This window comes from Pantherophis guttatus, chromosome 4 (assembly GCF_059756535.1).
Source record: "Pantherophis guttatus breed Tessera chromosome 4, ASM5975653v1, whole genome shotgun sequence".
NCBI lineage: Eukaryota > Metazoa > Chordata > Lepidosauria > Squamata > Colubridae > Pantherophis > Pantherophis guttatus.
Window position 1 is genome coordinate 45795848 of NC_142066.1, and position 9994 is coordinate 45805841.

Genomic DNA, 9994 nt, shown 5'->3' on the forward strand with positions numbered 1-9994 from the left:
TGGTATTTTTTGTGCTGTTATTTCTTCCAATTGGGTTTTGATTTTATTCCAAAATTGTTTTGCTTTTGGGCATAACCACCACATGTGGTAGTATGTCCCTTTTTGATTTTTACATTTCCAGCAGAGTGGAGAAGTGTTGGGAAACATTTTTGAAATCTGGGCATGGGGAAGATGCCATCTATGAAACATCTTGTAGGCATTTTCTTTATATGATACTGATCTGTCAATTTACTGTTGACTTTCCATAGTTTTTCCCATTTGGTTAATTCAATACTGTACCCAAAGTTCTTCACCCAAGTAATCATATTCTCTTTTACTATTTCTTCCTCTAATTTGTATGCAAGTAAAAAATTGTAAATTTTGGTTATTAATTTCTCTTTGGGCCCAATAGTATTTTATCCAATTGATTTGATTCTTTTTGAATCCCATACTTCTCCATGTCCATTTTGTATCTGGATTTTAATTGTAGGTATGGCCACCAGTCAATTTCCACACCCTGTTCTTTTAATTCTTCTCTGGTTTTTAATTTCCCTTCATCGTTTAAGAGTTCTTGATACGTTTTCATTTTATTTTTGTCCATTGTGTTTGGATATATTTGTGCTTCCAGTGTTGAAATCCACCGTGGGATTCTATCATAATGATTTTTCCTAATTCCAGTCCAAATCTTTAGTAATGTGTCTCTTACAATATGCCTTCGGAATTGTTCATGTTTTTTAGGTTTCTCTTCCCATAGATATGCGTGCCATCCTTTTGTCATATCAAAGCCTTCTAATGTTAATAAGCGTTTGTTTTTTAGTTCAATCCACTCTTTGATCCATGTTAATGATGGTGCTTTGTGGTAGGTTTGCCAATCCGGGAGTCCCATTCCTCCTCTTTCTCGTTTGTCCTGTAGTTTAACTCGTGCGTTCTTCCCCTGCCAAATATACTTTGATATCATCTTATCCAAATCTTTGAAGTAGGATTTTCCTGGGTTTACTGGTATCACCTGAAATAGATACAGCATCCTTGGGAGGATATTCATTTTGATGGAGTAACTTTACCTAGGAATGATAGCTGTAATTTACTCCAAAATTCTAAGTCTTTTTCTATTTATTTGGCCAATTTATTGTAATTATCTTCCTTGAGAGTTGATATTCTATTAGTGAGCAAGATCCCTAGATATTTCACTTTCTTTGCTACTTGTATTCCTAGTATATTTTCCAATTCTTCCTCTTGGTTTGTGGTAAGGTTCTTAGTTAACATTTTCGTTTTTTGTTTGTTGATTTTCAGGCCTGCTACTTCCCCATATTGTTCTATTTTTGTCAGTAATTTAGGTCCTGATTGCAGTGGTTTTCTAGGATGAGTACTATGTCATCCGCAAATGCTTGCAGTTTGTATTCCTGGTTCATTATCTTTAATCCCGTTATTTCTTTATCTTCCCTAATTTCTTTCAATAGTATTTCCAGTGTTAGTATAAACAATATGGGGGATAGGGGGCATCCTTGCCTCACTCCTTTCTTTATATCAAATTGTTCTGTTGTCTCTCCATTAATCAATATTTTAGCTGTTTCGGTATTGTATATCCTTTTAATCATGTTTAGAAATCTTTCTCCGAATTTCATCATTTCCAATTGTGTTATTAAGAATGTCCAATTAAGATTATCGAATGCTTTTTGTGTGTCCAGGAAAATTAATGTTAATTGCTTATCTGGTCGTTGTTCATAATATTCAAGAGTGTCGATAATTGTCCTTGTATTATTTTTAATTTGTCGTCTGGGGATGAAGCCATTTTGGTCTGGATGTATATAATGATTGATGAAATTTTTCAGTCTCTGTGTTATAATAGATGTAAATAATTTGTAGTCCACATTAAGAAGAGATATTGGTCTATAATTCTTAATTTCAACCGGGTCTGAATCCTGTTTTGGTATTAATGTAATTATTGTTTCACTCCAAGATTGTTGTGTTTGAGCTTCCAGTAATGCATCATTAAATACCTGTATTAGAATATCATCTAGTGATTGCTGGAATGTTTTATAAAATTCGGATGGTATGCCATCTGGTCCAGGTGTTTTGTTGTTTTTTTGTTTCTTCCTTGCTTCTACTAATTCTGACATGGAAAACGGTCTGTTCAATGATTCGGGATGGTTTTCTTTTAATTCCTGAATATTTATTTTATTTAAATATTGCCTGATGTCTTCCTCTCGAATTTCTTCTTTTGCATATAGGTTTTGGAAGAAGTCCTTTACAATTCGTTTTTTGTCTTGATTATTATGGTATATTTGTCCATCTTCGTTCTTTAATTGCTGTATCATTTTCTTCTCTTTTTCTTTTCTCAGTTTGTAGGCCAGCCACCGACCAGTTTTATTTGCATGCTCGAAATGGTTTTGTTTGGCCATTTTAATTTTCCTTGCTATCTTCGTTGTTCTCATTAAGTTTATTTTGTGTCTTGTAAGATTAATTTTTTCTTTAATTTCTTTATTGTGTGGCTCTTCCCATAATTCTGATTCGTACTGTTGGAGTTGGGTCAATAGGTGGTCTTTTGTTTGTTGTTTGTCTTTATTTTTTTTGGCTATGTAAGCGATTGTTAAGCCTCTTATATAAGCTTTGGTTGCGTCCCATAAATTTTGCAGACTGGTATGTTCTTTTACATTAATTTGGAAAAATATTTTCAATTCTCTTTGGATCATTTCCACGTATTGTTTGTCTTTTATGATATCTTTATCCATCATCCATCTTCTCTGTGTTCGATGACCTTTCCAAGTAATTACAATCAGACTATGATCTGCCCATGTATTTGTTGCAATTTCTATTTGTTTGATATCTAATTTGAGCTCTGGTGTCATCCAGGCCATTTCGATTCTAGACAATGATTGATGCGGATTTGAATAAAAGGTAAATTGTTTTTTATTTTGATTAATTTCCCTCCAAGCGTCTTGTGGTTGGAATTCTTGTACCATATCGTGAAATGTATCCGGTAGTGTTTTTTTCCTGGATTTATTTTTTTTTCATAGTCTTTGCATTGTAATCTCCAATGAGACATATATTTTCCTAGTCCAATTCTTTGACTTTATTATGTATTTTTTTGAAATAATCAGTTTGGCTTCCATTCGGCCTATAGAGTGACACTAATAGTATGGTTTTTGTTTCTGTTTTGATCTCAATCATCAGGGTGCTGCCGTCCTCATCTGCAAATATTTGTTTTGTTTGTATGTGGTTTTTAATATACATACATATATGTGTGTGTGTGTGTGTGTGTGTGTGTGTGTTTGTGTTTTTATATATATATAATTAAATTTGTATACCGCCCTTCTCCTCCTGGACTCAGGGCGGTGCACAGCCAAAAATAAAAAACATTCCAATACAAAATTTAAAATCAGTTAAAAGAATTATACAACTTTGGCCCAAAATTTAAAACATCCCAACTAAAACCCATAGACAATTAAAAATCTAACATCTCAAAGGGTGGGTGGGGGGGTTACACCAGCCCTGTCTGATGGAAAAGAAAAGTTTTTAGGGCACGGCGAAAAGCCCGGAGATCTGGTATCATGCGTATCTCCGGGGGCAAATCGTTCCAGAGGGCAGGTGCTGCCACAGGAAGGCCCTCCCCCTGGGGGTCGCCAGCCGACACTGCCTGGCTGACGGCACCCTGAGGAGTCCCTCTCTGTGGGAGCATACTGGCCGGTGGGAGGCTATTGGCGGCAGAAGGCGGTCCCGCAAATACCCAGGTCCTATGCCATGGAGCGCTTTAAAGGTGGTAACCAACACCTTGAAGCGCATCCAGAAGACCACCGGAAGCCAATGCAGCTCGTGCAGGAGAGGCATCACATGGGAGCCCCCCCTCGCTCCCATAATCCCCCCCACGGCCGCATTCTGCACCAGTTGGAGCCTCTGGCTGCTCCTCAAGGGGAGCCCCATGTAGAGAGCATTGCAGTAGTCCAGGCGGGAAGTGATGAGTGCCTGAGTGACTGTGTGTAAGGAGTCCTGATCCAGAAAGGGACGCAACTGGCAAATCAGGCGAACCTGATGAAAAGCCCCCCTGGCCACGGCTGTCATATGCTCTTCTAAAGACAGCCGTGCATCCAGCAGGACGTCCAAGTTGCGAGCCCTCTCCATGGGGGCCAATAACTCGCCCCCAATAGCCAGCGATGGCACCAGCTGGCTATATAGGGACACCGGAAGCCACAGCCACTCGGTCTTGGAAGGGTTGAGTCAAAGTCTGTTACTCCCCATCCAGATCCGCACGGCCTCCAGGCACCGAGATATTACTTCAAGGGCATTGTTGGTATGGCCTGGGATGGAGATGTATAGCTGAGTATCGTCAGCGTACTGATGGAACTCCACACCAAAGTCATGGATGATTTCACCCAGCGGCTTCACATAAATGTTGAACAGAAGGGGCGAGAGGACTGACCCCTGCGGCACCCTACAAACAAGGTGCCTCGGGGTCGACCTCTGCCCCCCTGCCAACACCAACTGCGTCCAGTCGGAAAGATAGGAGGAGAGCCACCGCAGAACGGTGCCCCCCACTCCCAACCCCTCCAACTGGTGCAGCATGATACCATGGTCGATGGTATCAAAAGCCACTGAGAGATCTAACAGGACCAGGGTAGAGGAACAACCCCTATCCCGAGCCCTCCAGAGATCATCCACCAATGCGACCAATGCCGTTTCCGTGCTGTGCCCAGGCCTGAAGCTGGACTGGAGCGGATCCAGATAGACAGCTTCATCCAGGTACCCAGGAAGCTGTCGCGCCACCACACTCTTAACAACTTTCACCACGAAGGGAAGGTTGGAGACCGGACGGTAGTTAGCCAAAACAGCCGGATCCAGAGCAGGCTTCTTGAGGAAGGGCCTCACCACCGCCTCTTTCAAGGCAGATGGCAAGACACCCTTACTCAAGGAAGCGTTGATAATCCCCTGGAGCCAGCCTCGCGTAACCTCCCGGGAGGCCAGCACCAACCAGGAGGGACAGGGGTCCAATAAACATGTCGCGTTCAGCCGCCCCAGTATCCTGTCCATGTCCTTGGGAACAACAGGGTCGAACTCCTCCCAAATGACATTCTCAAGACCAGCCTCCATCATCCCGTCTGTATCTACCCAGTCAGAAACCAAGCCTATATATATGTTGCAATGCCTTTCTTTTTTTGTTCTGTTAATGCAGTGTAAAGTGTTCCCAGTCGTTTATTTTCTAGTAGTTTTTGGTGTTGTTTTTTGATGTGGACTTCTTGTAATGTTATAATATCTGTCTTCAATTTCAGTAAGTTTTTAAATATCCAAGTTCTTTTAGATGGGATGTTTAAGTCACTTACATTAATTGATATTAATTTTAGTTCCTTTTCCATTCCAAGTTTCTATTTCTTTGCTGTCCTGAGTTTTCTTGTGTTTTTTGCGATGATTTGTGTTTTTCCCCTTGCTCCCTCTCTTTCCATCCTCTCTTTCTCCATTCTTGTTCTTCCTTCCCGTTCACTCTGTCCTTCATCTGCTGGGCCCTCCTTGTTGGTAAAGTCTTTTTGAACTTTGGTTTCTTGTTCCTCTTCTGATACAAAATGCCTGTTGAAAAATTGTTGTGCCTTTTCTAAGGTGTCGATTGTATGTTTTTTATCTTGCCATGAAACAAGGATTCCCTCGGGTGTCAACCACCGGAACATTATTCTATGTTTATTCAATAATGATGTTAGAAAGTTATACTTTCTCCTTGTTTCTCTTATTCTTCTTGGTATTTATTTTAATGTTATTATTTCTTTATCTTTGTAAGTAATTACTTCCTCTCTCATTATTTTATATATTTCTTCTTTCACCGATTTCCTTGCAAATCTAATATGAATCTCTTTAGGTAGTTTATTTCTCCGGGCGTAATTTGTATATACTCTATAGGCTTCGTCTATTTCTTTGTTAATTTCCTCTTTATCTTTTTGGGCCGCCTCTACTAGAATCCCCACCATCAAGTCTCTCAGATTCTCTTCTCTATTCTCAGCAATATTCTGAAATCTTAGATAGAAGGATGCCTTTTCCAATTCTAAATACGAAATTGAGTCTTCCAATTCTTTGTTCAATGCAATTTGATCACTTTCCATATTCAATTTTTTTTCTGCTTGATCCATTTTTGTTTCAATATTTTGGATCCATTGTTCATTTTTTGCAATGTTTTGTTGGATTTTTTCCATTTTATCGTCCATTTTTTAAAAATTGTCCTTTATCTCTCCTACATTCGACTTCAGTTCCTCGTGGTTCTTCCTGTTTTCCTCATGATTATTGACTATTGATTCTTGTGTTTTGTTCATCTCCTCTTGTATCATTGCCAAGACCAAATGTATATTTTGAATATTAAATATTGGTGGAGTTTTCTCTTTTTCTATAGTTAACATTGTATCTATCGTTTTCTGTTGTATTGGTGATGCAGTGGACGATATCTGATTGGGGATTGTCCTTTTAGTTGTTTTGGTTATCGCAGATGGGCCTGTGGATGTCATCTTGATTTTCTGTTTTAGTGCTTCCCAAATTTTCATACACGGTCCACGTTAAGGAATCAATTTGTGGGGGTTTCTTATTGATAAATTATTTGTAAGGTTTGTGTTGATTGTAGGAACAGAATGTAGTTATTTAACTTACAAATCAATTATTTCGGAATTCACTTTCAATATCATTATATAAGGATCTGAGAATCTTTAATGAGGGGCAAGGGAAAAATCAAATATTTCAGCAAATCATGTATCTATTCTATCCTAAGTACTCTATCAAATTTTAGCTTATTTATTTACACCTACCAACATTAAATATCAATTCTTATCTTAACCAATAGTATATATATGATTATTACAAATTATATATATGATAAACACAGTTTATGTATTTTGGTAATTTACTCTATTTACTCTATTTCAATTTATCAATATAATAGAATATCAATTACTCAAGTTTATAATAATTTATATCAGAAGGAAAGAGAAAATAAGAAAATAAGATATTTGTTTTAATACTATTATCTATTCAATTCCTAAAATATTATCAATCTATTACTACATTCAAATACTATTCTATCTTTCTTCCTTGTATATCTATAAATAAATATGTACTTATTTTATTATTCAATTCAATTTGCTTATACTATAGATTTAGGCTTGTAAATTGTAATACAATATAATATAAGTATAGAAAATTAGAAGTTAGAAAAGGTTTGACTAATTAAATTGGTTAGTTAAATTATATCACTAAATCAACTTTAGTTGTATTTCATATACAGATCTTAGTGGTTTAATTCAGCTTCCAAAATCGTGGTCATTGTAATCTCAGCTAGACTTGCATCATTCAAAGTTGTCTCCCATAAGAATTGTTACAAGTATCCTTTGATTTAATTCCCAGTGGTCTTTTTTTTTTTATTAAAAAGTTTTACAGAGAAAATTTTCCCCCACCCATATTCCCCCCACCCTTTTCCCTCCCCACCACCCTCACACCCCTTCCCCCCTTCCCATCCCACCCTCCCCCCCAGACTTCCCAGAGCAAAATACAGGGTATTTCAATTAACAATCATAAGCTAAATTAACCTAACTATTCTTAAACTATCAAATCCCCCCCTGAAACCTTAACTCCACTATAGATAACATAATACTTCTAAAGTTTAACATTCATTCATAAGCTATGTGATATTTTCTTGTCTGATACTTATTTTGAATATAATCAATCCATCTTCTCCATTCCGATATATATCTTTCTTGTGTGTAATCCTTCAAATACGCTGAAATTTTCACAATTTCTGCTAAATTCGCTACTTTCAATGTTCATTCTTCAATAGTAGGCAAAGAGTCCTTCATCCAGTATTGCACTACCAACAGCCTAGCTGCTGATATTAAGTTTAAAATCAGTTTAGTCTCTAATGCTGTACAATCCGTAGTTATACCCAATAAAAACAATTGAGGAGTGAATTTCAACCTTTTTTTCAGAATGTTCTGCATCACCCACCAAATTTTTATCCAAAATGCCTTGATTTTCTTACAAGTCCACCATATATGATAATAAGTTGCATCATCACATTCACATCAGTGGTTGTTCTCTTGGTTCCTCTGTCTTCTTGGGTGGTTCCAAAGTTGGGGGTGGGCCTCCAAATTGCTCTAAATCTTCTTCCGTAATAATTCCTCCAGCTGCAGCTTCAGCATAAGTTTGTATCTGCTTTCCATCTTTCTCTTTTTGTAACATCTCCATTTTCTTTCTGCCCGCCCCCAGTGAAGGTGGGTGTCCAGCCTTTAAAACATTAACATAGAAATCTTTTGCCTTCCAAACTGCGTTTAAACAGTATCTTTCTCCACCATAATTCACTATTACACCAGTTGGAATATCCCATCTGTACTGCACTTGTTGGTTTCTCAGTTCATTTACCAGGAAGCCAAAGTCCTTTCTGCTTCTTAACATTTTGGGGGGAATCTCTTTCAAAACCACCACTTCTTGTCCAGCCACTTGAACCTTATTCTTGTAGGAAGCTTGTAAGATGTCATTTCTAATCCTCCTGGTTGTAAAGTAGATCACCACATCTCTTGGTAACTGCCTTTGTTTTGCCACCCAAGAGTTAACCCTGTAAATTTTATCAATTCGGATTGCCACATCTTCTGGATTTTCTTTGATTAGCCCTGCCATAGCTTCTGCACAAATATCCTTTAAGTTTTCCCAGCTGTTTTCTTTCAGGCCTCTCAATCTCAAGGCAAATTCCATAGGTCTATATTGTAACATAACCACTTCATCATCCACCTTCTCTGTTTTAGTCATAATGTCTCCTACTTTATTTTCCAAATTCAGATTGGCTTCATTAATTTCTTCTACTCTCTCATCCAGCTGAACAAGGAGTTTTGCCAATCCTGAGACTGCTAGAACAATGTCATCTCTTATTTCATCATGCTTTTCTTCAACAACATCTTTAATTGACTTTATATCCTCTTCAAAAATTTTTAATTTCCCTTCCATAATTATTGTTTGGTTATTCATAGCTGCAGCTTGATTATTCATGGCTTCTTTTATAAATTCTTTAAATTCATTAAAAGAAGCCTCCTGGCTCTGTGAATCAGCCGGAAGTTGTGCTTTCTGTGTCACTACTGACACTACTGGACAACCTCCTCCACTTTTAAAAACTCCTGGCTTAACTTGTTTAGAAGCCGTTCCCAGTGGTCTTAATATCGCAGTATCACAATATCAAAACCCCAGCGTCGTTTATTTGTTTCAGGGTAAATACCCTAGTGTAATTATTTAAGTTCACAGTTCATTCATTAATTCCAAGTGCAAAAATTAGATAAATCCTCCTCCATTGCCTCCGCTCCGTTTCTGTTCGTAATGAGTTCTATGTTTCCCTTTTCTAGTCTATGTTGAGTCGATAAACCCAAAGTTTAGTTCAATGATCAGTTATCTTATCTTAATTGCTGTTCTTATAGTCTCTTGTAGTCTCTTGTTCCAGTCACTTTATAATATTCTTTAGTATTCCCATTTTTCTTTTCGCAGTCCCAAAAAAATCAATCCAATCAAACAGTCCCAATCAAGCCAAATTCAATATATTTTATAATCCACGACTCTCCAGTGTATATTCTTTAAATCCACGTTGGATCCGTCGCCTGTCAGTTCCGCTTAGTTACCCTCTGGTTGGTTTCTCTGCTCTGCTCCATTTACTTTCACTTCGCCACTTCCTTTCTGACTCCTTTTCGTCAATTAGTTTGGAGGTGCTCTCATTTATATTCTTTTTTCCTCTGTTCTATAATTGTACCTTTCAAAGTTTTGCTTTCTTCTTGTTTTTTGCCGATGTCTTCTTTGTTCGATCTTCGCTTCCTTCTTATACAACTGTCAACGCTCAGGCCAGCCACGGATGGCTGGGTTTTTTTCCGATTGGAATTAAGAGGTTTTCCCTGAACTTTCGGGGCAATTGCTGTCGCCTCCAAGGTCCTCAGGACTTCCCCTTTAATCTATTGACCTGACTTCTTTTCTTTTTTTTTTAATTTTAAAACAAAACTTTATTCATTCTTAAAAAACATTTAAAACATAC